At 41.4% G+C, this 16,278-nt stretch overlaps 1 long non-coding RNA gene across 1 annotated transcript; it reads left to right on the forward strand.

Annotated features, from left to right (window-relative positions):
- The first annotated feature begins 467 nt into the window (after positions 1 to 467).
- LOC117509119 lies at positions 468 to 13,376 on the forward strand. Its single transcript, XR_004560252.1, has 3 exons — positions 468 to 581; positions 6,137 to 6,142; positions 13,366 to 13,376. It is a non-coding gene; the product is annotated as an uncharacterized LOC117509119 (long non-coding RNA).
- Positions 13,377 to 16,278: the final 2,902 nt, after the last annotated feature.

The raw sequence follows: 16,278 nt of genomic DNA on the forward strand, positions 1-16,278 counted from the left end.
TGCTCACAGGGGGTCGTTTTGACCGTTGGGGTTTTTCCATAATTATTGTATGGCTTTGCCTTACAATATAAAGCGCCTTGGGGCAACTGTTTGTTGTGATTTGGTGCTATATAAATAAAATTGATTTGATTTGATAAGCAGCTCTAAAAGTATGTTTATGATAGATTTAACATCTTGTTATAATGGATCAGATGAACTGTGTATGCACTGGTGCAATCATTTGCACTCAAGATGAGCATTTATGCAGTATGCCGAAGAAGCGCAGAGGCGACTGTCCAGTAATGCAGAACACAAGCGTGCAAAAGAGCGATTTTGCAGACAATAATGGATGAACACAAAGTTAAAAGTTGGATCACCTGTGTCAAAATGACTGTAAGCCGTGAAAGAAATAAATCCAATGAGATGAATTGCAGAGGCAACACAGGACGAAACACAGGACGTGGTGCTGGAAGTGAGCCTCACCAGGTTTTGTTCTTCTTCTGTTGAGTTTATTGGTGGCTTGCAAATGACACGGTGTATTACTGCCACCAACTGTTTGGGTGTAGAGCATTAATGGAGTCTGGCATCCTCTCCGGGTCACTGTCAACAGAAATCGTTTCAAGACCGAAATAAATAACTGTATTAAGCAATTACCATCGTTTCAAATAAATGTGAAACACGGCTTGGTGAGAATACACCAAATGAGCCCATAACACCGGCAGGCTACACCATGTTCAGGGTTGTTGACTGTGATGCAATGAAGAAAGGGGAAACAGCTACGAGCTCGTATTATGGTAAAGCAATCCTGCTGCACTGACTGCCAAGTTATTTCACAGTTCTGTTTTGAAGATGAGGAATATTTGACTTTAAAGTGCAGACCATTCTATTTACCTAGGGAACTGCATTGTATCATTCTGAGTGTGGTGTATGTTAGTGTGCCTTAATTGAGAGAGTGGTGACATGACGAGTCAAAAAAATCAGTCACATGACTCATGGTGCCATCTTGGGTTCAAAGTAGCGTTCACTGTTAATCTGTCTGCATGTAAATCCTAAATCCTAAATTAATTCGCTGAAAATGCTGAGTTGTTGTGCATTTGGAGGCACAAATAGACACAACAAGGGCTTCAAGATGTACAGATTCCCCTCAGGACTGAACAGAAGAAGAATTTGGGAAAATAAAGTCAGCTGTGTGTGTGATGGAAGGTGGCATTATCATCAAAGCTTTGAGAGGTAAATTTATTGTTCAGTTCCATGTACAATAAAACTCACCTAAAATAGTGTTATATAAACCAGATATTTGCAGCCACCGGAAAAAAAGTCCCAAAGTTTTTTTTTAATTGTTTTCCATGTAATGAACACTGTATATAAAGGATTTTGTATAACAGATTTTTCACTCACATTGGATAACATGTCCCGTCCGATCACAATGTATTTCCATTAAACCCCTTGCATGTGGGACCGGAGTCATTTCCGTGATTAAAAGACCGACTGTTTATTTTTTCATACCCTGCTCAGACTTGGACCTGCAGCCTGCAGCCTGAGGCGCATGTCAGGCTACGGCACGCTGTTTACATTTGATAATGGATCAAATACATCTGGCAGAAAAAAAATTTTGTGGAAATTTTGACCCGGTCATTAAATGAGGCGCACTTCCCAATTCAGGATTCCCGTAGATGTTCGGCGCCTCCTGACTGTAACTAATCCGTTACATACATCTCACTCACATTGGATAAATGTCCCATCCAATTGCAATGATTTCCATTAAAAACCCAGAGCAGTCTAGATGTGCAGAGGTACAAATTAAAGTTCAGCTCTGACACTCGCCGATGTGAGGAAAGTAGGACCGGAGTCATTTCTGTGATTAAAAGTCCAACCGTTTAGTTTTTTCAAACCATGTTCAGACTGGGACCTGAAGCCTGATGTGCACCTGTTAAATCAGACACACATTTTCTGCTTTCAATCCTTCATCTGCCATCATATTATAACAGTTTTTACAGTGCGATTACAAATGGATCAGAAAAGTCTGCAACCTTACAGCATGAAGTCAATAAAAGAGGAAATTGTTCATCTTACCTTTGATTTGGAGGTGATGATTGTAGAAAGAAAAGCTTGTTGAGGATCAGATTAGTCCAGTAAAGCATAATCCAGAGACGGAGAACATTAAAAGTGTTACTACAGCTGTGCAGCTCCATAAATCAGGCTTTAAATTAATTAAATAAATCATCATAAATTGTACATTTATGTAAATTTGATAGATTAACTATTTTTATATTTATTGTGATAGCACCTGTACCTGGATGTGTTGCTGTATGAGGTTAAATGATTTAAAAAAATGTTGAAAACATTAAAGGTTCATTCAGCTCATGAAGTGCCATCGATCCGCACACACAAATTATGCACTGCGCGTAGGGCACCATGCTGCCTGGGGGCACCACAAAAGCCAAGCTTGTGAAAAATCATCCTAATAGACTACTAGTAATGATATATCTGAAATTTGTGTAAAGCATGTTAATAGGTATAAGCAAAAGTAATCGGAGGAGGAGGCACGCAGGCAGGAAGCGGTGTGGGCAGCCTCTGTGCGTGTCACCACCTGCGTCACAGCAGACAGTTTTCCACTGACGAAGGAGGCCCGCGAAAAAAGCCATGGCCTGCACGTCTTGGTGCTATGCTACAGACAGCTCTCCTCTTGTCTTTTCCCAGCCTGGATGAACTGTGCGCACGGATGGATTGATCGTGCAGGTAACGATCAGGACTGTGCACAGGAATCGTTGCCACATCGAAATGTTGCCAGTTTTTTTTTTTTTTAAAGAAAACCCTGCAGTTCTCCTCTTTAACATTTCAGGAGAGCGAAAGTATAGCATTATATATATATATATATATATATATATATATATATATATATATATATATATATATATATATATATATATATATATGAGGTCTTTTAGAAAGGTATCCGACCTTCGTGCGCATGCGTGAGTTTTTTCACGCCTCTCGGTTGCTTCATTCGCCTGTGAGCAGGCTTTGTGTGAGCACTGGTCCACCCCTCTCGTCGTTTTTTTATTGTGAATAAATGTCTGAATGATTTGGAGCTTTGCTGCATCAATTTTTTTCCAGAAACTGTGAGAGACCTCCAGGTGGACACCGTTCGGAAAATGAATATGGCTTTCAGGGACGATTTTATGGAGATTACACAGATTAAGGAGTGATCCAGACGGTTTAAAGACCGCCCACAACTGCTGAGAGCACGCCGCGCTCCGAGCGCCGTTTGACAGGCTCAAACCCCGCTGAAACAACCAGATCATTTCCAACGTGAAGGCTATGTTGATCCGGGAAGTCGTCTGACTTTCACAAAAAGGCAGAAGGCGTGGATATCAGCACTTTTTCGGCACATTGAGACAGACGTGCGGAGGAGTTCCGCCTATAATATATATGTACATATATATGTGTGTGTGTGTGTGTGTGTATATATATATATGTGTGTGTGTGTATATATGTGTGTGTATATGTATATGTGTGTGTGTGTATATGTATATATGTATGTATATATGTATGTATATGTATATATATACACGAGGTCTATTAGAAAAGTATCCGACCTTATTATTTTTTTCAAAAACTATATGGATTTGAATCACGTGTGATTGCATCAGACAAGCTTGAACCCTCGTGCGCATGTGTGAGTTTTTTCACGCCTGTCTGTTGGCTCCGTGTTGATAACCATTAGTAAGATTCAGGTGGTTTTCGATGGCTTTCAGTCGAGTGAGTATCCGAGAAATTGTTTAACAGCTGGGCATGTTCAAACTTGTCCTGTCCGGAGGTGTTTTGCTGTGGCTCCGCGCGATGAGCGGCTGGGTGCCGACGCGCGAATCCGTCCACACATCTTTCATTACAAAATTTCCTTTAACAGTGGAATGTCCAGATAAACTGCTGATCCCGACCTCTTCTGAAACTTCTCTGCGCTCTCACGACATCCTGGGTCAACAGAGGCTTAAATTTGGAAGTTTTCAGCTCAAAACAGGCTGATGATGGTGGCTGTCCTTAAAGCGATAGTAACACTCCTTAATCTCTCATCAGCCGTTAAAACTTTCACCGAAAACCGTCTGAATTTCTCGAATGGTGTCCACTTGGATGTGCCTTACAGTTTCTGAAAAAATTTTGATCAAGCAAAGCGCCAGTTTCTCAGGAAGTTCTCAGACAAAGGAATTCTGACGGGAGGGGTGGACCAGTGCTCACTCAAAGCCTGCCCACAGGCGAATGACGCAACCGACAGGCATGAAAAAACTCACACATGCCCACGAGGGTTCAAGCTTGTCTGATGTAATCACACGTGATTCAAATCCATATAGTTTTTGAAAAAAATAAAAAGGTCGGTTTCTTTTCTAATAGACCTCGTATATATAAATTGAAAACAAAGGATCATTCAGCTCTCTGTAGCCTAATTCCAGAAAACGTGATTCCAAAAATGATCGGGGTGAGGTTGGACTAGACACTATTAAAGAGATGCAGAGGCTTAATAAAACATACACTCTGGATCTGGAAGGTTCAAGTTGAAAAACAGCAGAAACTAGAGACATTCGTCACGAAATACCTTGTGTGCAGTACTATTTTCCATGTAAAGTGCAGTAATATGTACATGTGTGGAGTAGGTATTTGGTTGAACCCTCATGTGTTTGATGTAAACTGGGCTACACAGTGGAAAAATTGGAGATTGACATTATATTTATTTAGAGGATGTGGCCAACAGTGACCCTAAAAAGTCAGTAGCCTTCGAACAAATGCAACTAACTATTGGTAATTTTTTAAAAGTAGGTCAAAGTCACCGGCCTTCAAACCCATGCGAAGTACTCCTCCAAGGCATGTACCCACCAAATATGAAGTTTTTGCAAGCAATAGGTGCCGAGGTACATTGCAGCGAAAAAATTTCAGGTGAAGGATTTGACAGTCGTGACCATTGGTGACCTTGAAAAGTAGGTCAAGGCAGCAACCTTCAAACCCATGCAAAGTACTTCTCCAAGGCATGTAGCCATCAAATATGAAGTTTCTGTGAGCAGTAGGTGCTGAGCTATGTTGCGGCAAAGGATATGAGAGTTGTGACCAATGGTGACCTTCAAAAGTAGGTCAAGGTCACTGGCCTTCAAACCCATGCAAAGGACTCCCCCAAGGCATGTACCCACCAAATATGAACTTTCTGCGAGCAATAGGTGCGAAGCTATGTTGCGGTGAAGGATTTGACAGTTGTGACCACTGGTGACCTTGAAAAGTAGGTCACCAGTGGAATTGTGGCCAGACAGACGGACGGACAGATGAACAGACGGAAGGACAAACGGACGGACAACCCGGATGCTATATACCCCACCTCGCAGCACATAAAAACCCTCACTAGCAGACTGTAGTGGCTCAAAGAGATTATTCTCAGTAAGGTAGTCCACGAGCTGCCGTGACACCACTTTTTCCAGAATTTTAGAGCAGAATGATAAAGCTGATATCATTTCATTTATTTATACAGGAAAAGGTTAAAAAGCACAATTGCACATTACCCCAGGCCTGACTCAGTAACACTGTTTTACAGCAGGTTCCTGTTTTACGCACAAACTGAAACACAAACATTTCATTCAATCATTTGGTCACCTAACATGTACAGCATACAATCATAAAATGATCAGTCAAGTAAGAGAGGTAGATCAGTGGTTACACAAGTAACTATTCATTAAATCGTCTCTGTTTTTTTAAATAGTATCTCTGAGCTGATAGAGCTAGTGCCCAGAGGGATATCATTCCACACCTTAGTGTAGATGTAGAAGAATGATCTTTGTCCATAAGTGTTTTTAAAAGAAGGGACTTGGAGCTGTTCTGCCGATGTTGATCTGGTGCTCCTTTGAGAGTTTGTAGTCGGTACTGGAGCCAACAGAGTTGGTGGGAGGCTGAAGTTTTTTAACTGAAAATAAAATCTAATAGCAGTACTGCTTATATAGTTGTTGAAAGTCAGAGCATTTGATCTGGACAGGGCTATACAATGGTGGGTCCAGCCTGGAAGTTGACAGTGTATTTTGAAAGTTCTGTTGTACAGTCGAGCCACAGGATCAAGAACATCATTTGTGGTGAGAGACCATATAGGCAGACAGTAAGAGAGAGAGGAGAGGACTACGGCATGAAGGTACATGTGAGAAACAGTGGTTGTCAAATATGGTCTGATTTTATTGTAGACATACAGTTTTTGTTGCAGTTTCTTGGTCAAAGAGTTGACATGCTCTTTATAATTAAGATGTGAATCCAAGAGTACACCAAGATATTTATAGGTTGTTACGTGCAGTTTGTATTCAGATAACATGATTGTGTTGCACATTTGAAGTTGCTTCCTGGGGGAATGAAAATACATACATTCAGTCTTTTTCATGTTAATACTAAGATGATGATCCATTAGCCAATTTTGGAGTATTTTAAGATCAGATGACAATTTAGTATTTACAAGATTGGGGTTTGAATTGGAGTAAAAGAGTACAGTGTCATCTGCATACAATAAAACATTAGAATAGTTGCATATAAGTGGAAGATCATTAATATAGAGAGCAGCAGTACTCCCTTGTGGCACTCCGATATTGTAATTAAGAGGATAAGATTTACTTTGACCGATTTTGACTATTTGAGACCTGCCACTCAAATAGGATGTAATCATGTCAAGCACACTTTGGGACAACTTAAAGGATTGAAGTTTACTTAATAAAATGAGATGATTTACTGTATCAAATGCTTTACGGAAATCTATAAAAACTGCACCTGTAACCTGTCCTTTGTTTAAAGCAGAATGTATGTGTTCAGTGAACAATAGAAGAGCAGACGTAGTGGAACGTTTGGACCGAAAACCATACTGAAAGCCACTAAGCAGGTGGTTTTTCTCCAGGAAGCTAAGTTGATTATACAAAGTTTTTCTAGTAATTTTGATATCTTGAAAGTATAGTTATTGGTCTGTAATTTGAAATGCATGTAGGATTGTCTGATTTAAATATGGCCGATAGTCACTAGGGTAAAGATTATGTTTCTTAAGTAATGGTTATTCATTGCAGATTTGAAACATTTAGGAACAGATCCAGAAGTTAAAGAAAGATTAATAATTTTCTGCAAAGTCGGCCCAAGAGGACCACAGGTCCTTAAACAGTTTTGTTGGTATAGGAGCAAATAAACAGGGTGTGCTTTTTGTTGACATTACGAGTTTTGTCAGCATGCCGAGAGAGATACTCTCAAATTCTCAAATCTAGGTAATGCCTCAGAAATGGCGCCCACCTCAATAGCAGGGTGTCGTGGCTGGGTTGAGGCATGCTGGGATATGTTTAACCTAATATCTTCTATTTTCTTCTCAAAGTAATCCAGGAAATCTTGTGCTGTAAAAGGAGAGCGAACTACAGGTGGTTGTCCATGCATAAGTGTTGCCACTGCGTCGAATAAGAACTTTGAGTTATGCTTGTTTGTGTTGATCAAATCAAAGTAGTAGGTCCGCTCTGTAGCTCCTCTTTCCATGACAAAAACTCCTGTAACAGTGAAATGTGCCGTTCATTTCCACACTGGACGCTGTGTTGATCCGGGACGTCGTCTGACTTCCACAGGAATTGCGGAAGACATGGACATCTGCACTTTTTTGGCACATTGAGACAGACGTGCGGAGGAATTCCGCGTGTCGCGGTGGAGCCGCATGGTGCAAAGCAACGCCGTGATGAAGCCTCACAGGATATGTTCTGGCATGTCCAGCTCATGCACAATTTCTCGGATAGTCACACGACTGAAAAGCCACCGAAAGCCGTCTGAAAGCCATCTGAAAGCTGTCCTGTGAGACCAACATGGAGGTGCTTTTGTCCCGCGCCATGAGCGGCACGGTGGCATCCCTCCGCTTCTCTTTCATGAAAAAAACTCCTGTAATAGTGGAATGTGCCAAAAAAGTCTTGATGTCCACGTCTTCTGCCATTTTTGTGGAAGTCAGACGACGTCCCGGATCAACAAAGCCTTCACGTTGGAAATGATCTGGTTGTTTCAGCGGGGTGTCAGCCTGTCAATCGGCGCTTGGAGTGCGCCTCGCTCTCAGACGCTGTGGGCGGTCTTTAAACTGGCTGGAGCACTCCTTAATCTGTGTAATCCCCATAAAATCATCCCTGAAAGCCATCTGAATTTTCCAAATGGTGTCCACCTGGAGGTCTCTCACAGTTTCTGGAAACATTTGATGCAGCAAAGCTCCAAATTGTTCAGACATTTATTCGCAATAAAAATCCGACGAGAGGAGTGGACCACTGCTCACACAAAGCCTGCTCACAGTTGAATGACGCAACCGACAGGCGTGAAAAAACTCACGCATGCGCACGAAGGTTCAAGCTTGGCTGATGCAATCACACGTGATTCAAATCCATATGGTTTTTGCAAAAAATAAAAAGGTTGGATACTTTTCTAACAGACCTCGTAGTCTAAGACAGCATCATGCCACGCAAGGTGGAATACTTCTAATTTTGAACTACGCCATTTCCATTCTAAACCTCTAGCCTTATGCTTGAGGTCACGCAGGTAATCATTGAAACAAGGTGACTGTTTTGGGGGAACGCGGTTTTAACACAGGTGGTGCAATCATGTCAAGTGCAGTTTTGATCACTGAGTTTAAACTATCCACAAGACTGTCTACTGACTGGATATTTGCTAAATATGAAGCTGAGACATCAGGCAGTCTAAGTTCAGTCTTAGTTGAGGAGTTGATGCATCGCCGTAGTGATACACGTATAAGTTGTTGTTCCACTAAACACGGCAGCAAAACTGTAAACTTAATAAGTGAGTAATCAGAGACCACTGATGTAAGAGACATGACAGCAATACCACGTGCAAGAACCAAATTTGGTATTTCCACTAATGTGCGTCGAGTCTTGAATGCATTGCCGAAATCCTAATGCTTCCACAATTTGGATGGATGGATGAGATTTATTGTCATTGTCATTACAAGTGCAATAAGAACGAGATTACGTCCACACTCAAATTGCCACAGACAAGATACATCAATTAATCCACAATTATTACTTGTTTACAATAATAATGGCACACATCAGAATTAAGACAACACATCTACATTTGACATTGTTTATGTGCACTAAACTTGAAACAGTCTGTTTTCTGAATTGAGGCGATGTGAGTGTGTGGTAGCCGCAGCAACATGTCGCGCCGCCTCCAGCTTGGCGGGAATGGGGACCTGCCGCAGCTAAAACTGCGCAGCCCCTGGAGGGGAAAAGGGGTGGTGTGAGCAGTGGCCAGGATGGGGTGTGTGATAGGGGCGGGGGGGGGGGGGGGGCATGCTTTCAGTCTCTGTCCATGTGTGAGTCAGTTTCTGTCCTGAGTCAGGCCGTAGAGATTCTTCTGGAGGAAATCAATGGGGAATTTTGTCCTTCAGAGGCTGATAAGCCTGCCGTGTTTGTGGTTGAGCAGTGAAAAACACTTTTACAGTCTCACATGAACAATCCAGATCCCAATTATGAATATTCCCCAGTCTCTGAAGTCTTCCACTGCAAGGTGCGCATTTACTCCGAGATGTTATTCAATTTGGGTCTGAGTTCAAGGGTTAACACAGTCTAAGAATGCATCGCCTTGCCCAACTCATTAATCATGACGGACAAGTGAGGGGTCGTGGTTTTGGCGGCAGCCATCTTGCCAATTTTCAGGTAGGTCAGGGCAGCACATAAGCCAATAAGTACCAGCCCTCCTACTATGAAACCAAATATAAATAAACCCTCAACATCCTTCACAGAGAATGCCGCAAAGCATGCGATTTGCCAGGTCTCCCAGGCATCGAGAACATAGCCCGCAGGGTAGATTCCATCTGAGCACGCAGGGTCCCCCGGCCCTGATCTTGTAGAAAAAAAATGGTGTCAATAGCGTTCAGAGACCAGCTGATCAAGTCCATGGTTATGTTGTGTGGGCCGCTGAAGAGGAGGTACTGCTGGCCCACCACCACCAGAGGGCGCCGCCGCCCCACAGGAGCAGCCTCGGTAACAGCTGTCACCCATCACCTGAGACAGCTGACGGCAATTATCACTGGGGTATATCAGCAGGACGGCATCTCCACCTCATCGCCGAGATATCGTTCTACCTGGAAGGTAATAATCTCAGCTGACTGCTTGACAGTAACCTTTGTGATTTTTGTGAGTGATTGCAGACTTTTTTCCCCAACGAGAGGTGGAGGTAGCTTCCCTGCCGTACAGGTTGCTGGGTGCAAACGCGCCCACGTTAATTGTGTTCTTGTTCCTCGCCAGCAGTACCAGGTCCGACACGCGGAGGCAGTGGCCACCTGGGAGTTCGGAACTTGGCGGCTCCAGTATTCCCGGGGTCCTGTGGCGGAGGAAACCGTGTGGTTCCGGTTCTACTTTGGAGAGGCGTCTCCTATCTTCAAGCCTGCCCACACGACACCTTCGTGAATTGAACTTTGTCCATTGTTGTAATTTGTTGTGTTTGTTGTGCACGTTCGCAACAGTAAAGTGTTGTTATTTGACCTATTCCATTGTCCGTTCATTTGCGCCCCCTGTTGTGGGTCCGTGTTCCTACACTTTCCCAACAGGTTAATCCAATATAGTTTGAAGAATTCACAGTCTGGTGAAGTAGGGACTTTGAATTCATCTAAGAATTCAGAATATGAGCCAAGAGGCCTATATACAGTGACAAAGTAATACAGCTGATTTTTATTCTTCTGACCTTGGCAATGTGTAATATCCTGAGCAGAGCGGAGGATCAGATGCTCAAACGAGTTATATTTGTGACCCCCAACAGCTAATAAGCTAAACCTAGATTTATGAATAAGAGCAAAACCCCCGCCTTGCTTTACATCATGAGGGACATGACTAAATTTATATGCTGGTGGACAGGCCTCATTTAAGGGATGGACAGCTGTAGGTTTAAGCCAGGTTTCACATAACCCAATCATATCTAAGTGATGATCAATAATTAGATCATCACAAAGCATTTGTGCTTAGGTCACCCAAATGCATAGCACTGGCCCTGATTCAGTAGTTCAGCGTAGTTGGAACCAAAATGGCGCCATGTTCTTATTTTGAATAATAATCATCCCTTTTACAGCCAGGTTCTTCAAGTCAAGAGGTGGATACATGAACATTTCCTAGTCACTGAAAATGTCTTGGGCTTAATTTACACCAATCAGAAAATAAAACACAAACAGTATGGTACTGCATGGTGAATCTGTTGAGTGTATGCTGTTCTAACACTATGGATGTTTACGTATATCAGTAAATCTCATCAAGCCAAATATGCTTGTTCTGTTTGCAGATTGAAAAAAAAAAAAATACTGTAAGCATTCACAATGTTTGCTTATTTAAATGTTTTGCAGTGCAAAATAGATTTTTTATTTATTTATTTATTTTATTTTTTTTTATTAAACTACCTCTGAAACACTGAAATGTGTTGAGGGTTTTGATGCTTAGAAAATCTGCCTCATAAAATGTCAGTCTGCCTCTCTTTTGATTCTGGGCTCGACCAGAACCCCTTGAGTGTTAAACAATAATGCTTATCTTTGAGTTAGAGCGAAGGAAAGAAATGAGGAGAGAGATGTGACAGTTTTGACAAGGAAATGAATGGTTGGGGGCTGTGACTATCACTACTTATATGACTTTTTTTCCATGTTTACTTTAGCTCTTGTCACTGTGTTGTTCTGTACTGATAAGGGATATAGCGAACTCCATTTTTGTTCCGGATTTTCATAAATGCCCAACACACACTTATCAAAACTGAATAATGAACAAAATAAAAACACAGAAAATATTAAGGGCTGCCGATGTCATCTCTGTACCTCACGTCGGATCCTGTAGCGAGGTACAGCAGATAGATCTCAGACTTTCATGTCTGCATCTCCATGTGCCCACCTTTCTGGTCCTGTCATGGGTTGCCTGGTTGCCTGACATGTCTACACCCGAAACGCCACCACATCCAAAGAAGCAAAAACATTTGCAAATGTTCAAACGTGAGTGGGAAGAGTCGAACCCCTGGCTTGACAGCGATCGTGGCAATGGGTACAAGGCAAACTGGAGGAGCTGTGGTGGGCGTCCTTTATTTTCATTTCTGAAAGGTGGCAACCCTAGTGAGTAGCAAAGTGTCTGAGCCAGCATCAGGGCCAATTTTAGAGCAAATCTCCACTTTGGATAAGATAAGCCTAAGTCCACTCTAGCCCATGTAGTTTCGTGGAAATCTCACTGTTAACTGGAAATGTTTCAAGCATAGATTTGAAATGTATCTGGCTGTAAGTGGAGCAGGAGGAAGAGATGACAAAGTGCAAACTCAAATCTTTACCTCCGCCAAGGAGGTTATGTTTTTGGTTGCGTCCGTTTGTTTGTTGGTTGGTTGGTTGGTTGTTAGCAGGATGACTCAAAAAAATCCTCAACAGATTTCAATGAAATTTTTACCAGGGGTGTATCTTGGCCTAACTTAGAAGTCATTAAATTTTGGTAATGATCCAGAACACGATCCGGATTCAGCTTTACTTTTTCCTTTCTTATTTCTGATTGTAAACCTTTATTACACTTATAAAACACAACTATAGCATATATATTTTGAAAGTACACATTGTCCTGAAAAAAAGACATAAAACTTGATTGTGGGATGCAGGGAGAGCTGTTAACAGCAATAATTTATGCCAGGCGAGTGAACTGTCCAAAAAATGCTGTCCAAACCCCAGAGGGTTAACCACTGTATCTGAAACATGACGGTAGATGCGTGAAACAATGTGGAATAAGTCTCTTTGACAAAGGGTATTCCGTGTGACGTCAGTGACCCTATGGTGCTTCTAGTTCTTCATGTGATAGGGCAAGATGCACTGGACAGTTTTAACAGCTTTCAGAATGAGCCAGAAAACCTCAAATTGGAGTGATGCAAAATTTCAAAGCATACTTAGTGCCAACTAAAAACACATCTCCTGTGACCAGAAGCTGGGGATTGCATTTGACCAGTATTTAGCCGAACTGCACACATTGAGCAAATCTTGTGAATTTCAAGACCTCAGAGACTCTTTAATAAGACATTGCATTGATTGTGTAATTACAAATAATGAATTAAGAGAATGGCTGCTGCAAGAGAAAAATTTGACATTGGACAGGAATGTGCATTTGTGCATTGCCACACAAATAAAAGAGCTAAGTAAGGCAGAAATGATAGTGCATGTGGTAAAGAAAACTGACCATCACAAGAAACTTCATGTCAGACAAAAGAATGAGAAAGGGGCAGCGATAAAATGCACTAAATGTGGAGGCAGTCACGGTCTAATATCATGTCTTGCATGTTGAAAAACGTAATAGCTGCAATAAAAATAATCATTATGCAAGATGCTGCACAGCAAGAAAAAAGTGCACAGAGTAGAAGAGGAAACAGAGAAACCTTTTGTTGATGTAGTACAGGCATCAAGTGAAAAAAGGAATGGATTCTCCCAATTATTGTAAATGAAACAATAATTGCATTTAAATTACACACTGGAGCCCAGGTGAACCTGCTATTGGTACCTAATTACAGTACATTCAAAGTGAAAAGCAAGATTCATCCTGTGAAAATAAAGGTGACAGGATACACTGGAGAAAGTGTGCCATAAAGGCAGCTGTATCACCACCACCACAAGTGACAGAATTAAAAGGCACAGTTGGTAACTGTGGAAGAGAGAGCACAACCAATCTTAGGGTCCCTTCACACATAGTACGAATAAGTACAAATCAGGGCGAATCATAGCGAAACGGCTCATATGAGCGAACCACGAAAACATCAAGCCGTCATCGGGAGGTACACGTGGTCGGAGAGGCATGAACGATCCTACTGCGATGGTAAGAAAGGAAAAAGGAAAGTTTTAAGCCTAATCTTAAAAGTAGAGAGGGTGTCTGTCTCCCTGATCCGAATTGGGAGCTGGTTCCAGAGGAGAGGAGCCTGAAAGCTGAAGGCTCTGCCTCCCATTCTACTCTTATAAACCCTAGGAACTACAAGTAAGCCTGCAGTCTGAGAGCGAAGCGCTCTATTGGGGTGATATGGTACTATGAGGTCCTTAAGATAAGATGGGACCTGATTATTCAAAACCTTATAAGTAAGAAGAATTTTAAATTCTATTGTAGAATTAACAGGAAGCCAATGAAGACGGGCCAATATGGGTGAGATATGCTCTCTCCTTCTAGTCCCTGTCAGTACTCTAGCTGCAGAATTTTGAATTAACTGAAGGCTTTTCAGGGAACTTTTAGGACAACCTGATAATAATGAATTACAATAGTCCAGCCTAGAGGAAATAAATGCATGAATTAGTTTTTCAGCATCACTCACACAAGACCTTTCCAATTTTAGAGATATTGCGCAAATGCAAAAAAGCAGTCCTACATATTTGTTTAATATGCGCATTGAATGACATATCCTGATCAAAAATTACTCCAAGATTTCTCACAGTATTACTAGAGGTCAGGGTAATGCCATCCAGAGTAAGGATCTGGTTAGACACCATGTTTCTAAGATTTGTGGAGCCAAGAGGTCATCCATGTCTTTATGGTTGTAAGACAATCCTGCAGTTTAGCTAATTGGTGTGTGTCCTCTGGCTTCATGGATAGATAAAGCTGAGTATCATCTGCGTAACAATGAAAATTTAAGCAATGCTGTCTAATAATACTGCCTAAGGGAAGCATGTATAAAATGAATAAAATTGGTCCTAGCACAGAACATTGTGGAACTCCATAATTAACCTTAGTCTGTGAAGAAGATTTCCCATTTACATGAACAAACTGTAATCTATTAGATAAATATGATTTAAACCACCGCAGCGCAGTGCCTTTAATACCTATGGCATGCTCTAATCTCTGTAATAAAATTTTATGGTAAACAGTATCAAAAGCAGCACTGAGGTCTAACAGAACAAGCACAGAGATGAGTCCACTATCTGAGGCCATAAGATCATTTGTAACCTTCACTAGTGCTGTTTCTGTACTATGATGAATTCTAAACCCTGACTGAAACTCTTCAAATAGACCATTCCTCTGCAGATGATCAGTTAGCTGTTTTACAACTACCCTTTCAAGAATTTTTGAGAGAAAAGGAAGGTTGGAGATTGGCCTATAATTAGCTAAGATAGCTGGGTCAAGTGATGGCTTTTTAAGTAATAGTTTAATTACTGCCACCTTAAAAGCCTGTGGTACATAGCCAACTAATAAACATAGATTGATCATATTTAAGATCGAAGCATTAATTAACGGTAGGGCTTCCTTGAGCAGCCTGGTAGGAATGGGGTCTAATAGACATGTTGATGGTTTGGAGGAAGTAACTAATGAAAATAACTCAGACAGAACAATCGGAGAGAAAGTCTCTAACCAAATACCGGCATCACTGAAAGCAGCCAAAGAGAACGATATGTCTTTGGGATGGTTATGAGTAATTTTTTCTCTAATAGTTAAAATGTTATTAGCAAAGAAAGTCATGAAGTCATTACTAGTTAAAGTTAAAGGAATACTCAGCTCAATAGAGCTCTGACTCTTTGTCAGCCTGGCTACAGTGCTGAAAAGAAACCTGGGGTTCTTATTTTCTTCAATTAGTGATGAGTGGTAAGATGTCCTAGCTTTACGGAGGGCTTTTTTTATAGAGCAACAGACTCTTTTTCCAGGCTAAGTGAAGATCTTCTAAATTAGTGAGACGCCATTTCCTCTCCAACGTACGGTTTATCTGCTTTAAGCTGCAAGTTTGTGAGTTATACCACGGAGTCAGGCACTTCTGATTTAAGGCTCTCTTTTTCAGAGGAGCTACAGCATCCAAAGTTGTCCTCAATGAGGATATAAAACTATTGACGAGATAATCTATCTCACTCACAGAGTTTAGGTAGCTACTCTGCACTGTGTTGGTATATGGCATTGGAGAACATAAAGAAGGAATCATATCCTTAAACCTAGTTACAGCGCTTTCTGAAAGACTTCTACTGTAATGAAACTTATTCCCCACTGCTGGGTAGTCCATCAGAGTAAATGTAAATGTTGTTAAGAAATGATCAGACAGAAGGGGGTTTTCAGGGAATACTGTTAAGTCTTCAATTTCCATACCATAAGTCAGAACAAGATCTAAGGTATGATTAAAGTGGTGGGTGGACTCATTTACATTTTGAGCGAAGCCAATCAAGTCTAACAGTAGATTCAATGCAGTGTTGAGACTGTCATTCTCAGCATCTGTGGATGTTTAAAATCGCCCACTATAATTATCTTATCTGAGCTAAGCACTAAGTCAGACAAAAAGTCCAAAAATTCACAGAGAAACTCACAGTAATGACCAGGTGGACGATAG

Source organism: Thalassophryne amazonica, chromosome 4 (genome assembly GCF_902500255.1).
Source record: "Thalassophryne amazonica chromosome 4, fThaAma1.1, whole genome shotgun sequence".
In the NCBI taxonomy this organism is placed as follows: Eukaryota; Metazoa; Chordata; class Actinopteri; order Batrachoidiformes; family Batrachoididae; genus Thalassophryne; species Thalassophryne amazonica.